At 47.7% G+C, this 16,431-nt stretch overlaps 1 long non-coding RNA gene and 1 pseudogene across 10 annotated transcripts in view; one reads left to right on the forward strand and one right to left on the reverse strand.

Moving 5' to 3' along the window:
* Nucleotides 1–16,431, forward strand: part of LOC125415053 (uncharacterized) — a 207,092-nt gene that overhangs the window by 166,174 nt on the left and 24,487 nt on the right. The window lies entirely within an intron of this gene.
* Nucleotides 3–15,350, reverse strand: LOC148118918 (large ribosomal subunit protein eL31 pseudogene; annotated as a pseudogene). Its single transcript, XR_015735604.1, has 2 exons — nt 14,898–15,350; nt 3–1,446 (listed from the first exon to the last, which is right to left on the reverse strand). The product of XR_015735604.1 is annotated as a large ribosomal subunit protein eL31 pseudogene (transcript).

Consider the following 16,431-nt stretch of genomic DNA (forward strand, 5'->3'; position numbering starts at 1 on the left):
ATTTGAGATTCAGTAGGTTAGTTCTCATCCACAATGACTGTCTGTAGATTTTTGAATGTGGTAACAGGCACGTAAGTTACCAATGTGTAGAGTTTGTTTGGCGAGTCCTCATCCTCATTACGTTTTCTGGACAAACGTACCCGGATACGGTATGGAACATTCCTTATTCCTTTGGCCCAGATGGCTTTATTGAGCCTGGTATCAATCCGTACATCTGGAGTCCCCATCTCCTTCATGGCAAATTTCCGGATTTCTTTGAGTGCCCTAGGAGCACGCTTCTTGAAGCCCACGCCATGGATGCGCTTGTGAATGTTGATGGTGTACTCTCGGGCCACCACCTCGTTGATGGCAGAATGGCCCTTCTTCTTCTCACCACCCTTCTTTGCGGGAGCCATTCTGCCGGGTCCAAGCTGGAAAGGACTGGAGCGAGGGATTGTCTTTTTTTCTTTAAATTGTTTTTATTGAGCTATATATTTTTTTCACTTCCCTTACTTCCTCCCTTCTCCCAGGGAGGGGGCTCTCTTTACAGTTATTTTTTATGTACATGGAAGATAAAGGAAAATATTGAAAATTCCCATAACAACACTGATTTTTAATACTTACTAGAAAGAATGACAAACACCAGGCTGAAATCCTCTTTGCTGCGTTTTGAGATCATTCCTCCGACTGTTTGGCACTTTGTGCAAACCCACTAGTGTCCTGTTAATCTTCTCAGGAAAGGGAAACACCCTGAATCGGAGGCTTGTCTGCCTTCACAATGAAATATTGCCATGAAAACTCATCGGTTCTCACATGCTTACACAGACTCCCAAATGTGTTTTCTTCTTTTGTAGGGAGGATTAGAAATCCATCATTGCTTTGGTCCATCAATGTCCACTACATCAGCATGTGCAGGTCCACTTGTCCCGTCCCGTCCCGTCCTGTGTCCACCCCCCCCCCCCACCCCCGTGATGGGCTCTGATGACAGTTCAGCACACTGTCCCAGGAGCATGGTTGCATGGTTGGAAGGGCAGAATGGACTCTTCTTGGAGAGGAAGAGAAACAGCCCTGTGTTGCTAAGGAGCTCCCTCCTGCTGTGCTGCCTCTGTCTGGATTTTGTTTGGTGCTCACTACAGCTGTGGTTTCTTCAAAACATGCTCCGCTAAAAACTCGTGACCCAGGCAAGTCTGCTGATGACATTTCTATTCTTGCTTAGTTCCAGTTCTCATGAGAGAATCTCGCTTTTCTTGCGAAGAGTATTATTTCCTGCTACCCGTCATTTTGTAATTGCCTCTGGATTTCCTTCTCTGCTCTGTGATTTCTTAGTGTTGCCTGTCCTTCTGTAGGTGGTAGTGTCCACCACACCTTCTTGACAGCAGCCTATTTCTTGTAAAGAAGCAGAGGTGTTCTGGGAGGCAAAAAAACAGTTTCTCCTCTGTAGTAAGCTTTCTCATTGAGACCACCAGTCTGCATGTAATAACACAGAGATTTATTAATTATGTAACTTTGGCCTTAGCTTAGGCTTTTTTTCTAACTAGCTTTTATAACTTAATTGACCTGTTTCTATTAATCTACATTCTATCACATGGCTTGGTTACTTTTCCTCTGTCCCCTATGTCTGACTCTTTCCACTTCCTATATCATGTCTCAGTTTCTCTTCTTCCCAGAGTCCTCTCATTCCCCAGAAGTCCCGCCCACCTTCTCCTACCTGGCTATTGGCCATTCAGTTCTTGTTGAACCAATCAGAAGGTGCCTTGGCAGAGACATATTTTCACCAAAAGATTATTTCGCAACACCCCTCTTTCTAGTGTTCGAAGCTTATGAACAAAATATATCACATGCCCCAAAGAACTTTGCATGCATTGTTAAGGTTACTAATCACTTTGACCTAAGAATTAAGTTAAAGAGGTCAAATCTCTTAGCCCATCAGTAGCAGAGAGTTTGCCCCACTGGAAACGGCAGAGAGAAAGTGTAAAGGAAGAGCTGGAGAGATTCAGATGTGAAAGGGCTTTGATGAACTCTGCTTGGCTCCTTAACGTGAGTGCAAGCATGCATGGACTGGAGAGAGGTACCAGTTCCTAGGGTCACTGACAACCTGTAGCACAGCAAGAAACTACGGCCTGCATGCTGCAATTGCAGGAAATGCACTGGACAATGACATGAACCAGCTCAGAGGAGAATTCTTCCTCAAGACTCCTGTTACAACTAAGCCTATCTATGACTGAAACTTGGCTTTGAAGCCAAGGCCTAGAAACTCACATTCTTGCCTACAAAATGGCATGATATGTAGGTGTGCGTGTGAGTGTGTGTGTGTGTTTGTGTGTGTGTGTGTGTGTGTGTGTGTGTTTGTATGTATGTAGATGTGGTTTGGCAGCTATACAAAATGCACATAGATCCTCAAGACTAAGAATGTTAGAGGAATTGTTCGGGACAAAGCCTGGGCTCTGGCAGCCCTGAAAAGTTAGATTCTGCCACTGGCCCTTAGGAGACAAAGTTAAGAGATCCATAATGGTGAGAAATGAAATTTATTCCGTGTGGCCACATTGGGGATAATAAGTATAGCAACTGCAGTCTCTTGTACAATAGCTCTTAACTGAGTTTTTAGTGGGGTTGCTTTTGTCCTACTTTAAAGTGAATGCCTCTAAGGATGTCAAGAATCTCAGTATTTTTAGCACTCTGTAGGAGTGGCTTCCAGTAAGTTTGAAGATGGGTCAAATATTGGCCAATATTTTACTGTATCTGATAGAGTATTACTGTTCTGTTACACAGAACACACATGGGATTTGTATGATCACAGCTGTGCCATGCAGTTAGATAGTATCTGCATATCTCCCAGCAGTAGCCGACATACATGGAATTCGTATGATCACAACTGTGCCCTGCAGTTAGACAGTATCTGCACATCTACCAGCAGTAGCTGACATACATGGAATTCGTATGATCACAACTGTGCCCTACAGTTAGACAGTATCTGCACATCTACCAGCAGTAGCTGACATACATGGAATTCGTATGATCACAACTGTGCCCTGCAGTTAGACAGTATCTGCACATCTACCAGCAGTAGCCGACATACATGGAATTCGTATGATCACAACTGTGCCCTGCAGTTCGATAGTATCAGTACATCAACTGGCAGTAGTCAACACACATGGAATTCATAAGATCACAACTGTGCCCTGCAGTTAGACAGTATCTGCATTTTCTGAATGAAGAACTTGGGGCACAGCCAGGCTAAAGGATGTCATGGTGTCAGTTTGTAATGATTCCCTAGAAGCTCACAAAGCTAAGGCATAGACCCAGTGCAGTGCTATCCAGAGATGGCATATTTAGTGGTTGCTGCACCATCAAGGGTCTGTGCTTATCAGATTAACCTATTGATTCATTCATAGCTTAATAGGGTTTGGAAGGGGATAGAAAATTTAGGAAGTGAGGTCTAATTGGAGGAAGTGAAGGCTCTTGATGGCTGTATTTGGTCCTTAGTGCCTTATTCCCTCTCTTCTTCTCTCCCTCTTCCTCCCTTCCTCCCTTTCACCGTCTCCTGACCATGTGTGCAGGCAGCACCTTTCTTGCCTGTGTCCCTCCATCAGGATGTTAGGTATGTTTTTTTGTCACCAAGATGGAAAACTGACATGATGTGGTTTTCTGAAGGCTGCCCAAGTTAGTAACAGAGCCCAAGTTCAAGCCCGGGCTCTTTGCTCTAGAACTGGCAACCATGTGTCTACTGAGCTGTATGTTCCAGTCGTCTGTCCTCGTGTGGGTCCATTCATCAGAGGCAAGGAAAGTTCGTGACTCGGTAGAAGTCACTATCATTGCAGCTTATTTGTACTATCTGTAAAGTCTCCTATGTCTCATGGGAAAGACTTCAGTTGTTGCCTAAGATGGCGTCCGGTGTGAAGTGAATAGGAGAACAAGCATGACTGGAACATGTCAAGTGGAAGATTGTAGTCCAGTAATTCTCACTAAATCCCACTGAACATAGAGAATTCCCTCTCTCAATATGATATCGCCATCTTCCGCAGGATGTTCTGCCCTCCCGTCCAATCCCTGCTCCCAGATCTACCTCAGCACCAGAGGACAGCAGCAGAGGTCACCTTGAAACCCGCCCACAGGCCTGAATTGCCAACTGAGATGGTCCCTTTGCAGTTTTAAATTTTCTCTGTGGGTTTTTCTGCCCGTGAGTTTTTATCTTCCTTTGCGACTGTGTGGTCCGTTTTCTTTCTCTGTTGCCAAGTTGAGGAGCCGTGGAGTCGGGAGGGGAAAATATCTTTCCATAGTCTACCCATAGGGAGTCTTGCCAAAGTCTTTCCTGAGGCTGCTGGATGGAGGCCCAATCCTGTTCTCAGAAGCCACGTCCAGAGTGAGCATCTACAGACGAGGAGCCAGTGCGTGGCCTCAGCCACCCTGGACACAGAGTGACAGGCTATCCCTGCCCTGGACTGTGCTTTGAGAGCACATCATGTCCTTGGCCCTGACAGCCCTTCTGCTGGGAAGCAGCATATTTCCCATTCTCTAGTTCTCCTCCACCCCCTGCAGCATCAATTTTAATAATTACACAGGAAGTTCCTTTTCCTTCAGAAAAGATGGCCGTGGCAGTTTTCGGCTGGGTGTTCACTTTTTTTTTTTTCCTTCTTCGAATCCCCAAGAGTTATGGCATGAAGGGAGTGAGTCACATCTTCTGAGGTAGTGAGTCCAGGAACACCACCGTAGGCAGTGCTGAAGTTCAAATGTAGGGCTGGACTTCACAGGGGCCTCCGAGCAAGTCCCTTAACCTCTCCATAGAGGCTGCTTCCGTTTCGGGTCAGAAGAGCTTGGTGAGGGATTGGGGAAAGAGACACAAGTCAGGAGGGTGACTTCCTTGGAGAGTGACTTGGTAGAAAGGGTTGAAGGAGCCTGAAGGAGGAGGCACGAGGAGAAAGGGAAAGGTGTCGTCACACCTACTGGAAAAGTACGAGAGCCACCGCTTGACCCAAGACGTTGGTTAAAGATTGAGCCCCCTGACTCTTAAGGACACAGAAGTCTAAACTCCAGTCTCCCACAGCAAAAAGCCATGCCCCATTCAAATTTAATGCTTCCCCTACAATAGCTGAGTCCGGGCTTACACCCTCTACATCTGGGCCCCACCCCGCCATAGATCCAGCGCTTCATGTACCGCGACTTTCCCATGCTCGTTATGATTCTACATTTCTTATCTGAAAAACACTTCTTCACAAATAGCTCTCCCGTCTCCCAAAATTATTGTGAAGGTCAGACGAGGAGATGTGTGCCCAGAGCGCGATGTAGAGTTTTGTGTGAAACGTGCAGTTCCTGTCACTACTGATATTGTGTGTGTGTGTGTGTGTGTGTGTGTGTGTGTGTGTGTGTGTGTGTGTCTGTTCCCTGCAGAGGAACAGGAATGCAGCGTGATAGCTTTGGAGCCTGCTGAATTCATGCACAGAGTGATTTGAGTACCGCATTCCTTCCTCTCTCCTGGGTTCCCACTGTGACCTGAGAAACACCTGTGCTGGCGTCACCTGGGGAACCGATTGACTTGTCAGTTGTTGAGCACTGGCCCAGAACCTCTGAGTCAGAGGCTGGGTGGGTATCAGCTCTGATTGCTGCCTGCCTCCTCTTCCTCAGCTCCGCTTGCCAGCACTGCATATTGTGTGAAGGGTATGCTACGGGCTGTGCTGTCTCCATCACCAGGAGAACCACGGCACCCGGGGGTGGGAAGGGGTTGGAAATGGATCAATTAGCATGGAGTCTTTGTTTGAACTTTACCCTGGGTTTATGGAGCTTGGAGACACAGGGAAGGCTGCATTCCTCTCTGCAGAGCTGCTTAATTCATTCTCACTCTCTCATGGAGTGCCATTGGCTCATTCCAGCCACTTAGCCTGGTGATATTTGCTTCCAGACTGAGTGGGCAACCAGAGCTGTTGATGGCAAGGTGTATTAGCTCTTAACCTGAGCCAGGTGGACATTTCCCCAGGTAGTCAAAACTCAGACCATCAATAGCTAATAGCTACCCAGGAAAGACCAAGCTTGGTGTCAAATCCACAGTGCCGGTGTTCCTCTCCTTTGGAACCCCACTGCAATGGCAGCAAGCACAGGGTTACTCCATATAGCTCAGTTAGTTGAGCTCAAGACTGGAGGATTGGCTCGACTGTAAGTCATATATTTAGTGCATACAAGGTCTTGGGCTTTAATCCCTAACACCCAAACCAACAGTAGTGACAAAGACAGAAGAGCAGAAGCAGCAGCAACAGCAACAAAAACCCCAAACAAACAAACATCATCAAAAGGAAACAAAATGAAATCTAGGTTCAAATTCCAAATCCCAGCTTGGAAATGTAGTTGTGTTACTTTCTCTTTCTCTCTCTCTCCCTCCCTCCCTCTCTCTCTCGCTCTCTCTCTCTCTCTCTCTCTCTCTCTCTGTCTCCTTCTTCTTTCCCCCTCCCTCCCTTCCATAGTTTTATGGATCTTACTCCCTTTGTGATTGCTGAGACCTCACGGACCGATGAGTATCACCGAAAAGCCTGGGTAATTGACCTCAATGACATTGTAAGTTTGTAGAGCTTCATAGAAAAACATACATTCCCACACCCAAGGCACTGTGTGCTCTCATCTCAGGGAAGCCAAGCAAAACTGGAAAGTGTGTATGTGCCAGGATGAGGTGCAAGAGCTGCTTCAAGGGTGATATGCCCAGCCCACCCACCAAAGAGCTGAAGAGAAAAGCCCCCATTCCAGCCACCTGCTACTGACTTCTTCCTCCTGCCTGCCAGCTCCAAGTGGGATGGGGACAGCGCCAAGGACATTCTTAGGCTTCCGTTCTTGCTGGCACACTAGCCAGGAAGAAACCCCGGTTGGCTGGCTGCCTTGGGCAGATGCCACCATCGTGTGTTTGCTTGGCGGGCCATGGGTAGGAAGCAGAATGCTTCTGTTAGGCCTTGGGCATTCCAGACCTTTGGGACCAGCTACTGGGACAGGCCCATTCAGGATCTAGCTCTTTACCTCCCATCTAGCTGATAGACAGGTGATAATTCTACCTCCTCCTCATGTAACCTGGGGATGAAGGCAGGAGGCATGGTCAATGTCTATAGAACAAGCACTGTGGCCTTCAGTCCTAGTGACAGAACCCCCATACTCTCAAGAGCACACTCAACAATTTTCTCCACATGCAGGATCTCACATCATTCGATTGGTACAAATTTATACTGGAACACTGGGTCTGGTGGCACACACCTGTCCTTCCAGTGTTCAGGGAAGTTGAGGTGAGAAGACCAAGGTTCAAAACTAGCCTGGGGAACATGATGAAACCCTTTTCCAATATTAGATCTTAGGATTCAGCGAAGGGCCTCCGCTATCATTTGCCTACTTTTATATGGACATTACAAGTCAAATACGTATCCCAAACTGGTGTGGATGTCAGATGTGACCTTGGACTTATAATATTCCTGACTTCACTTTCCAGGTGCTCAATTATATGTGTAAGTCACCAGTCCTCATCTTCTATGGTATTCCCAGCTGTTTTTTTTTTTTTAAATGTTGTATAGGGAATCAAGCCTAGGACTTCAGACCTGAAGGCAAGCACTCTGCTATCTGAATTGCAACCCCAGCCCCATGAAATGATTGAAACACACACAGAGTCTCAATGGAGCTCCCTTCCTGTTTGAACTGTATAAGGAACTAGTTCTGAGACATTTTCTAGACAGGAGGGTTTCAACCCTATGGAAACAACATGGCAGTAATTAACATGCTGGGTGCTCGCTTCATGCCTGGCCAGCTTTTACTCTTACAGGAGACCATGCCTTGAATGGCACATTGTCAATATCCTATTTTACAGACTGGGCAGCCAAAGCCCAAGAGCTAAAGTCTGTTACTCGGTCCCTTCCAAGAAGCCCTAAGGCAGAGAAGCAATGTTGCTCTCTGCTTTTAAAGTCTGGCTTCATTTCTGATTCTTTTGTTGAAAATGGTGCAAGAAACCCAAAATGACTTCTACCCATGTGGCCTGCACTCAAAGAAGGATCTGTTCTCTCATGTCTCCTTGAACCTCTCAAATCACTCTTGGAAGCAGGACTCTGTCATCTAGCATCACACTCTATCAAGCCTGGGGTAGAGGATGTGCCCCAATCTCTCTCTCTCTTTCTCTATGGATTGTTTTTTTCTATTCTGCCATTTGCCTCATTCTGAGACCTAACATACCAGGATAGACTGTGGAAGGAAAGGAGCACCCACTTTCTGGGCTAGGTGGGCACCGGGAAATGGCAGCCCTCTGTAGTTCAGTTCTATGGCCTGGGAAGCTCCAAACTCAACCTCTTTCTTACAGCTTCCTTCATCTCTGTCTGGAACCTGGGGCTTCTGGATAGAGAGAAGAGCTTGGCAGATCTGCACAGACCCCTCATTTGTATAGCATGGGTCCTCGTTCTGTACCTGGCCCCGTCTCTGAACCAAGGAGGAGCTGATATGGCTACAGTGGGATCTAAGCCCCTCCCCAGCTCTGTGCTCTGTGCTTCTTGTCTTCCTTGCTCCCATCCCTGCTCTGCTTTATTCATCCCTTTGAGCTCTCTACTACATGTGATTCAAACATGAAGTCCTGAATTTGATCCCCAGCATCACATAAAGCCAGGTGATATCTTATGCCTATAAACCTAGATTTCAGGGGAGGGAGCAGAAGGAGCAGAAGTTCATGACTGTCATTTGCTACAAATCTTCCTTGGGTACTCTGAGGTACTGTTTAAAAACAAACAAGCGAACAAATAACCCTCAAGGTTTGCTCGCTGCCGGCTTCCACCTTCCAAGCCTTCTCCAGGCCTCAGCTTCCTCTACAGCTATGACCTCCTGTTTGCATTCTGTCTCCCTTCTGTGGGCAGAGAATGTCAAATGCAAAGAGTACTTTGTAACCCACACTCCCCCCCCAACCCCCACAGCTCTTACTTTGTGCCTCTTGTTCCCCCGCTTTCTCTCCCGCCATGGGCTTCTGCCAGCTTAGCCCACAGCAGCTTCTTTTTGTTCAGTCATCTCAGTTTCAGTCAGACTTGTCCAGTTTAGTTCTCCCAGCCTGCTTCATTCACCCTTTAGAAGCCTTGACAGACAGTCAACCAAACTGGCCAATCACGTAAGGTAGGATCCTGGTGCCAGAGCCCTGATGGCTGATTCCTGTCTTAGTGGCTTCCCAGTCCTGGCTACCCTGAGGCCCAGTTACAGAGGGACAGAAATGCCCAGATTCACCTTGACTGATGTGAGTATACCACCTGGGGCTGCTGTCTGGGGCTAGTCCCACGGTTGCCATCCTTCCTCAAGCCTCTTCTCCTTTCATGGATAAGCCTTCTGCTTTTTCCCAGACCATTCAGTCCACAACCTGTCCCCACCGAGGATCTCTGAAAGCAAGAACATAAGGACCTGGCAGGGGTCTGTGGTTGCGAGGAGAAGCAGGAATGTTGTGCAGGGGAGAACGCAGGCTGGGCCTTCCGATTCTGAGAGAGCGCTTGACTCTGCCAGCCTATCACTGAGATCTACTTGCTTCATGCCTCAGTTTTCTTCTGTCCATGGGTCTCTACCCAGTACATTGATACCAGTGAAGGGTACAGAAGTACTAGAGGCTAGCCCAATGTGAGTGTTCTGCAGACAATAGTCGCTAAGGCAGTGCGATGCTATGTGAGTTATCATCCTAATTGTTGGGTGTCATCTGGAGGTCATGAGTCTAGGAGGTGGCCCAGGAGTTTGGCTGCATCATGTAGCTCCCTAGTCATGCTCCCTGGTTTTAGATCTGTCTGAGACAAAGAGAGAGGGCAGGCATCTGATTTCTGTGTTCACAGGGGACCCTGTTCCCTCATCTTATTTTTAATTCAAATGTGTTTTCTGTCCTGCTCAGAGCTACTGAGGAACTGAATGAACACGGAGTGTATCAGTTGCTTCTCTATTCCTGTGATTAAAAATACCAAGGCCACTCACAGAAGGAAGTTTATTTGGGCTTGTGGTTCTAAAGGGTTGGAGTCCATCTGTGGTGGCAATGGCAGCAGAAGCAGGATGGGAGGGCTCGAGTCTTAATCCACAAACACGAAGCAGAGAGAAGGGAATGACTCAGGCACTTTAATTCCCAAAGCATCATTCTAATAACACGCTTCCTCCAACAAAACTACACTCCCTACGCCCCCCCCCCCCAAACGGTACCATCAACTGGAGACCACGCATTCAAGTCCCTGGGGGTCATAGGAAACATTTCTCATCCAGCCTCTCCCAGATACTATGAGCCTTTTCCGGTCCTGTTTCTTGCTCAGAGCCTTCATGACATACAAAATAGCTCCTCATGCTTCAGGAATGGTTAACTTGGAATTCTTTGGCCCCAGCCTACTCTGGATGGGGTAAGTGTGGTATATGTTAAATTGGGTCTATGGGCGTGGGCTTCTCCCTCCCTTTGTGCCCCCCTGAACTCATTCATCCCAGTCAGAGGTTAAGCTTCCTTGACCCATCATTCTGCCAGTGATCTGTGTGCCACTGCTGGTCAAGGAGATGCTTGGATGTCAGCCCCTGCCTTGCATACCTGGCGTTGGCACACCTCAGCTGTTCCAGGACAGATCCTGTGACTGGGGATTAAGTAGCATGTGGGATGGTTACAAAGCCCAATATGTCCTCCTTATGACTTCCCAGGCTGGGTGGCAGGTGGCTGGTGACTGGCAGCTGGCGGGTGGCTGGTGGCTGGCAGAGTAGGCATGCCTGGCACACCTGCCAATTGGACCTTTGATCACGATGGGGCCGTCCAGCCAGCCCAGTGCATTATAGAACACAGAAGCTTCAAAAAGACAGCACATAACCACTGGGGAACTGCAGGGAGCTTCTCTGCTGTTTTCTGGCTCCAGGTCTGGAGTGTGGGCGCAGCCTTGGTGTGCGTGGCTGGCTGCTAGCATGGTGTTTGTGCACACAACACTGACCTTGAAGTTCAGCAGAATCTTTGGTCTTTCTGAGCCCCTGCTACTCACACCTTACCCTGACTTAAGGGCAAACTGAGAGTAAGTTGATGTGGCTCAAAAACCTATGGAGCGAGCGTCTCTAATAATAACAGCACTTAATAGTAGCAGCTAATACTGAACATTTGTTCTGAGCGTGAGCCCTAGAGTCCCCAGTATCTGCGCTCATGAGACTTCTTGAAATCCCAGGTTCACTTGTTGTCTGTAAAGCAAAGACAGTGGTCTTTTCCAGATCACAGTGACTGTGAACTGTGTATAGCGCAACACACATAAGGAAACTTCCAAACACTTCTCCCTGAGGGGAGAAGACCCTGTGGCTTAGCTCACTGATACCCAGCATCTCCAAGAGCAGAAAGCCCTTTTATTGGATCCCATTTCCACCGAGGGAGTTTACCCACCAAACTATCTCTGTTGTGCACTTTTTCTTATCTACACGGATCTGACATGGGTTTCTAGGCAGATTTCCTAGCACTCTGGCCGGTACCATGTGGGGGAAAACAAACAAACAAAGAAAAAACAATGTTCCTTTAGGAGACAGCTGTGGCCTTTGTGGAAAAGAAATATTGTATTTGGCAGATTGAAAAATGACCTGCAGATGCCCATGGGGAAGTCTTGGGATGGAGTGGATCACTGGTCTAAACACACTCTGTTGTCTGACACCATGCATTTGACTCAAATGTCCACAGAAGCGCCCGTGAGCACTAGGCTTCGCTGGGGGTCCCCACCTTATGTCCTTCCTGGAGCATAAGAGTTATAATGAATGCTTAATCAGTCTTGTTCCCTATTTGCCACCTGCCTGGAAGTTCTCTAGTTACAAAGAGGCTGCAACGGGCAATGTCATGACCACTACCCCAGGGCGGCCTCGAACCACCAAGGAGAGCCTGAGGAAGTCACAGTGCTCGCTCTGCTGGTACTAGGGGCTAAGGAGGGAGACAGCGTGTTTACAGACACTAGCGTAGGGATGGCAGAAGTAATTTTGCCCCGCCAATAGCTAGCTACATCGTCCATCTGTTCGCCATCCCTATCTCACTTGTATGCATCCCGAATAGGAAAGATAAAATAGATTTCTCTTCCATCTCAATTCCTTCAGTCGAGGACTTAGAACAGAGACCGTGATGACCCCGATGTTTTGAGTTCAGGCCCTTCTGAGGAGGCACAGGGGAATAGGTGGGTGGAGAGAGGGGATCAGCCCTGCTCTCTGGGAGTCCTGCCAGGGTACCCTGAGTCCCCATCGTGGTCATGGCAGTCTTTCTTCCCTTTGACCTCTGCCAACTGCATTTCTTCTTTCTGCCTCTGTTGGGAGCAATTCTTCTGACCGTTGGTGTATGAGATTGGAGCCAACTCACAACAGCGTTTATGACAGTTCTAGGATACTTGCCAAGGTCCTTTTTGCCTCCCTCCCTTTCCGCACCTGATCATCTTTCTCTCTGATCTTTTCTTACCTGGTCACTGGTGCTGTTCAGAGAACAGTCTGCACTATCACCTGCCTTAGACACTTGTCAGATTCAAAGGTACCACATTCACCTGTCCTTAATCCCTTGCAGTACTCCTGCCCCTTCCATTGTCCTTAGGTTACTGCCCCTCCCCACCCCCTTTTGGGCCAGGATTATAAGCTATCTTGTGAATGGTGCTTACCTTCTAGATAGGGAGGCTTCCGGAAATGACCTGTCCAGGCGAGTTAAGATAGGCAGATGGGGGGGAGGGGGGAGTGCACATTGTAGCCCAAAAGAACAAAAGGCAACTCAGGGAGGAGAGGGGGCAAGGTAAGGAGTCTGGCTCTGCCCTCATCAAGAAGAGCCTTTTAGACACTGTTAAACAGGCTGCTATACTGCAGACAGACTGGAAGCGGCTGACTACTCTACAGTCTATTGGAAAACTCAGGCCTCTGTAGTTAAATGGAGAGAAGACCCTGGGTGGAAGGAGATGGCTCTGGGAGATGCCCTGAGGGTCAGAATGAATCCCCACTGTGCAACTATAGACCTAAGTTTCTACCTGGAATCAGAGAAGCGAGTGGGGTAGTTTTTGTGTTTCAAGGAAAGGTTAGAAATTTTTGTCTGTGACTCCAGTGAGAGGGCCCAGTGGAAATAAATGTTTGTGCAACGGAGCCGTCACTGTTCGCATGTGGTGTGTGCAGGTGAATTCGGTGTCACCTCACCTGGGGTAGGGAGGGTCCCAGGACACTGGATCAAATACCGGTTTAGGTGTCATGGAGAAAGTAGGGGTTTTTTTGTTGTTGTTGTTGTTGGGGTTTTTTTTTGTTTGTTTTTGTTTTTGTTTTTTTTTTTGGTTTTGAGACTCTCACATATGAACACATTGCATCTTGATTACATCTGCCCTTCCCTTATCCCCCCACATGGCCCCCTTTCAAATTAATATCCTCTTCTATGTTTACTATAATTGGTATGATTAGTGTTGCATGTCCCCGTGAGTGTACCCCATCACCAGGGTATGAGCAGCCTCTCAGGGGTTGACTTTCCCATCCTAGGCATCAGCTGACTGCCTTTAGTTCTTCAGCTTGGGTTGGGACCTCGTGAGCTCTTTCCCGGTCCATGCCGGGACGTTGACTGGGGTGGCTCTGTGCAGGTCTTACACAGGCAGCCATGGGTGATGAGTGTTCGTGGGTGCAGTACCGCTGCCGTGTTCAGAAGACGCGATTTTTGCGGCAGTTTTCCTGGTCCCCCAGCTATTAGAGCGTCTCTGCCCCCCTCTTCTGTGTTCACTGAGCCCTGGATGTAGGGGTTGTGTTATCGAGGCCCCACAGTCACCAATTCTGTCGCGTTTTTCATGAGGACTGGGATGTGCACGAAATATTTAGGAGCCAGCTGGCTACCGTGCCGGCTTAGCAGAATCGTGGTCTTGGGTTCTCCTAGGATCTATGACCACTCCAGCCATGGGTTCTTGGTTAAGTGAAGCCCATTAGGCAAGAGTTCTACTGAGTGGATCTTAAGTCCAATGAGAGAGTTGTTTCTGGTCATCCCTAAGATGAAGATGCCACTATTGTACCATTTGGGTACGTCTTACCGGGCCAGTAATGATTGTAGTTCACAGGATTTACAGCTGAGTAGGTCTATTGATAACTTTTCTCTCCTGACAGCTTGCATAGTACCTCCTAACACTATAAGAGCTATCCAGCAGGGAGGAGGCTGCCAGGTCAGCACCAGCTCTATTTCTTCAAGTCCTTTACTGAAGTGTGTGGTGTCTTCAGCAATAGCATCTACAGATTATGAAAGCAACCAAGAGCAATGTAATAGACTATATTATTTGGGAGGTCTCTTGGACCCCCCCCCCTTAATGATTGTTGCTGTTTTGTGGAAAGGTCTTGATGCATAGGCTGACCTCAAACTCATAATCTTCCTGGCTCTGGTGTGCTCTGATTACAGGCATGCATCACATCCCCAAACTAAGGTATTTTCAATGGAGTTAGCATTTAAATTAGTTTAGGCTGACTAAAGTGTGTTACTCTTCGTGATGGGGGTGGGCCTCCTCCTGACAGTTGGAGGTTTCAAGAGAACTGACTAGGGTTTTCTATGGCCATAGGAAGTGGGGATTCTGACTCCATGCTGCCTGTGGATTTGAACTGCAAACTTAGTCTCTGCTGGCCCGTCCTGCAGACTCTGGGCATGAATATGTGAGCAAACATGCCTCCCCCTTTCTCTTCCTCCCTCCTCTGTCTCTCTCAGACAAGCTCACCCTCTGGGAAATATTAAATCCCTGGAACAAAGCGATCGACTGGGATGTCTGAAATGTGTACAGAAATGAATATGTTTTGATTTGCATGTAGAAGCCCCCAATTTAAATTCTCCAGCCTGGGTCTGATCACCCTGCAGGCAAGAAGCTATCTTGTTAGTTCTTTGTGCTTTTATGCCTCCCTCTCTCCCCTTGTACCCCCACCCCACCCCACATGTGTGTGCGCACGCGCATATGCACACATGCGTGCATGTCTGTGAACTTCAGAGGTATTTGCTGATCACTTACTATGCTCCAGGCACACCCTTGTCCATTACTCAGTGCTGCCTTTTCTTGAAGCCAGGGCCATTTATCTTCTTTCATTCTTTTCTGGCATTTTGGGATGTGATCCCAGAAGGGTTTTCCTATTTGTTGAATGCTCTGTGGTCTCCTCATCAAAGTCCCTTAGGGTCCTGGGCGGCAACAAAACATCCAGTAGTTCTCTCCTGTGTCAGGCATTGATTGTTCCAGCGTCTTCCTTTCAGGCCATTTGCAGGTCCTTTATCCCCGAAGCCTCTGGAAGTCACTTAGTGTCTCTTCGTACTGAGTAATCCCGGTTATTACACACGTGCAGCTTCCTTACTGGCAAGTGTTGGCAAAAATAGTCCTGCAGCCCCGAGGGGCAGAGTCATTTGAACTTGGCGACTCTAAAAACATTTGGTGTGAATAATGAAAAGCGCAGTCAGTGGTGGATTCCTCTCACCCCCCTCCCCCTTTGTTCCCTGTTTGCTTTGTGAAGCAGAATGTTTAACCCATATTTTCCAAGAACTGAGTAGGTGGATTGCTGGGGACAATTGATTTTTTTTTTTAAAGAGAAGTATTGTTCTTTTGCATGTGGAAACCATGAGGCAAAGAACATTGAGCAAGAGTCATCCTGATGACCAGGCCTGGCTAATTGTGGAAGCAGTGTTGCAATATGTTTGGGCCTTCGTGTGCTGCAGGTTGAGTGGCCCTATCTGAAATGCTTGGGGCCACCAGGGTTTGTTTTCAGGTTTCTTTTCTCAATGCAGTGGGTACATAGAAATGTCTTAGAACTGGGGTCCAAGTCTCTTTTATGTTTCATGTATTCCTGATCTACATGGCCCGGAGGGGAGTTTATGCAACATTTCTATGATTTGTGGCAGGGATGAAGTTTATGGTGTAGGCTGTTTTCCCATTTGTGCCATCATGTTGGCCCTCAACACGTTTTGGATTTTGGAACATTTTAGGTTTGGGATTTAGGAGTCGGGAAAACTGGGCTTCTATAGTGTATCACGTCTCCCTTTAACTGGACTTTGCTCTGGACGCAGGATAACCCTTAAGGCTTTGCTCTAGTTCAAGGTCACATAGACCATTTCTTTCTTAGTTTGTCGTTGTTTTAGAATGGGCAACAGTAGCAGCTCAGCAGGTGGTAGAGGCCCCAGTCTTCTTAAGTAACACGGAATTCTGCTTCAGGTTATGGGGTGACCGAGGCAGGTGTCTAACCTGTCTCAGCAGGAGAAGTTTGACTAGGCAGATCCTAGGACACGGGACTGTGGATGTTAGCAGATGTCTGTCTTTTTCAGAAGAGCCTGCCCTTCCTCTGCCTTTCACTCTCTCTTGTGTTGTGAAATGCTTCCTGGATTTTGTAATTCAACAAAATGTCCTATGGATGAACAGTATAAGTGGCCTGTGCCCTGGGACCTTAACTGTGACCCCGTTGTCCCTCACAGGTCACCACCAACTAGAACCGGGGATGAGGGAAGCTTCTTTGACTCATCGGGTTTTGAAAGCAGAACAAGGGTTTTCAAGGAAGCCAGTGAAG

Source organism: Myodes glareolus, chromosome 19 (assembly GCF_982192425.1).
Source record: "Myodes glareolus chromosome 19, mMyoGla1.1, whole genome shotgun sequence".
In the NCBI taxonomy this organism is placed as follows: Eukaryota; Metazoa; Chordata; class Mammalia; order Rodentia; family Cricetidae; genus Myodes; species Myodes glareolus.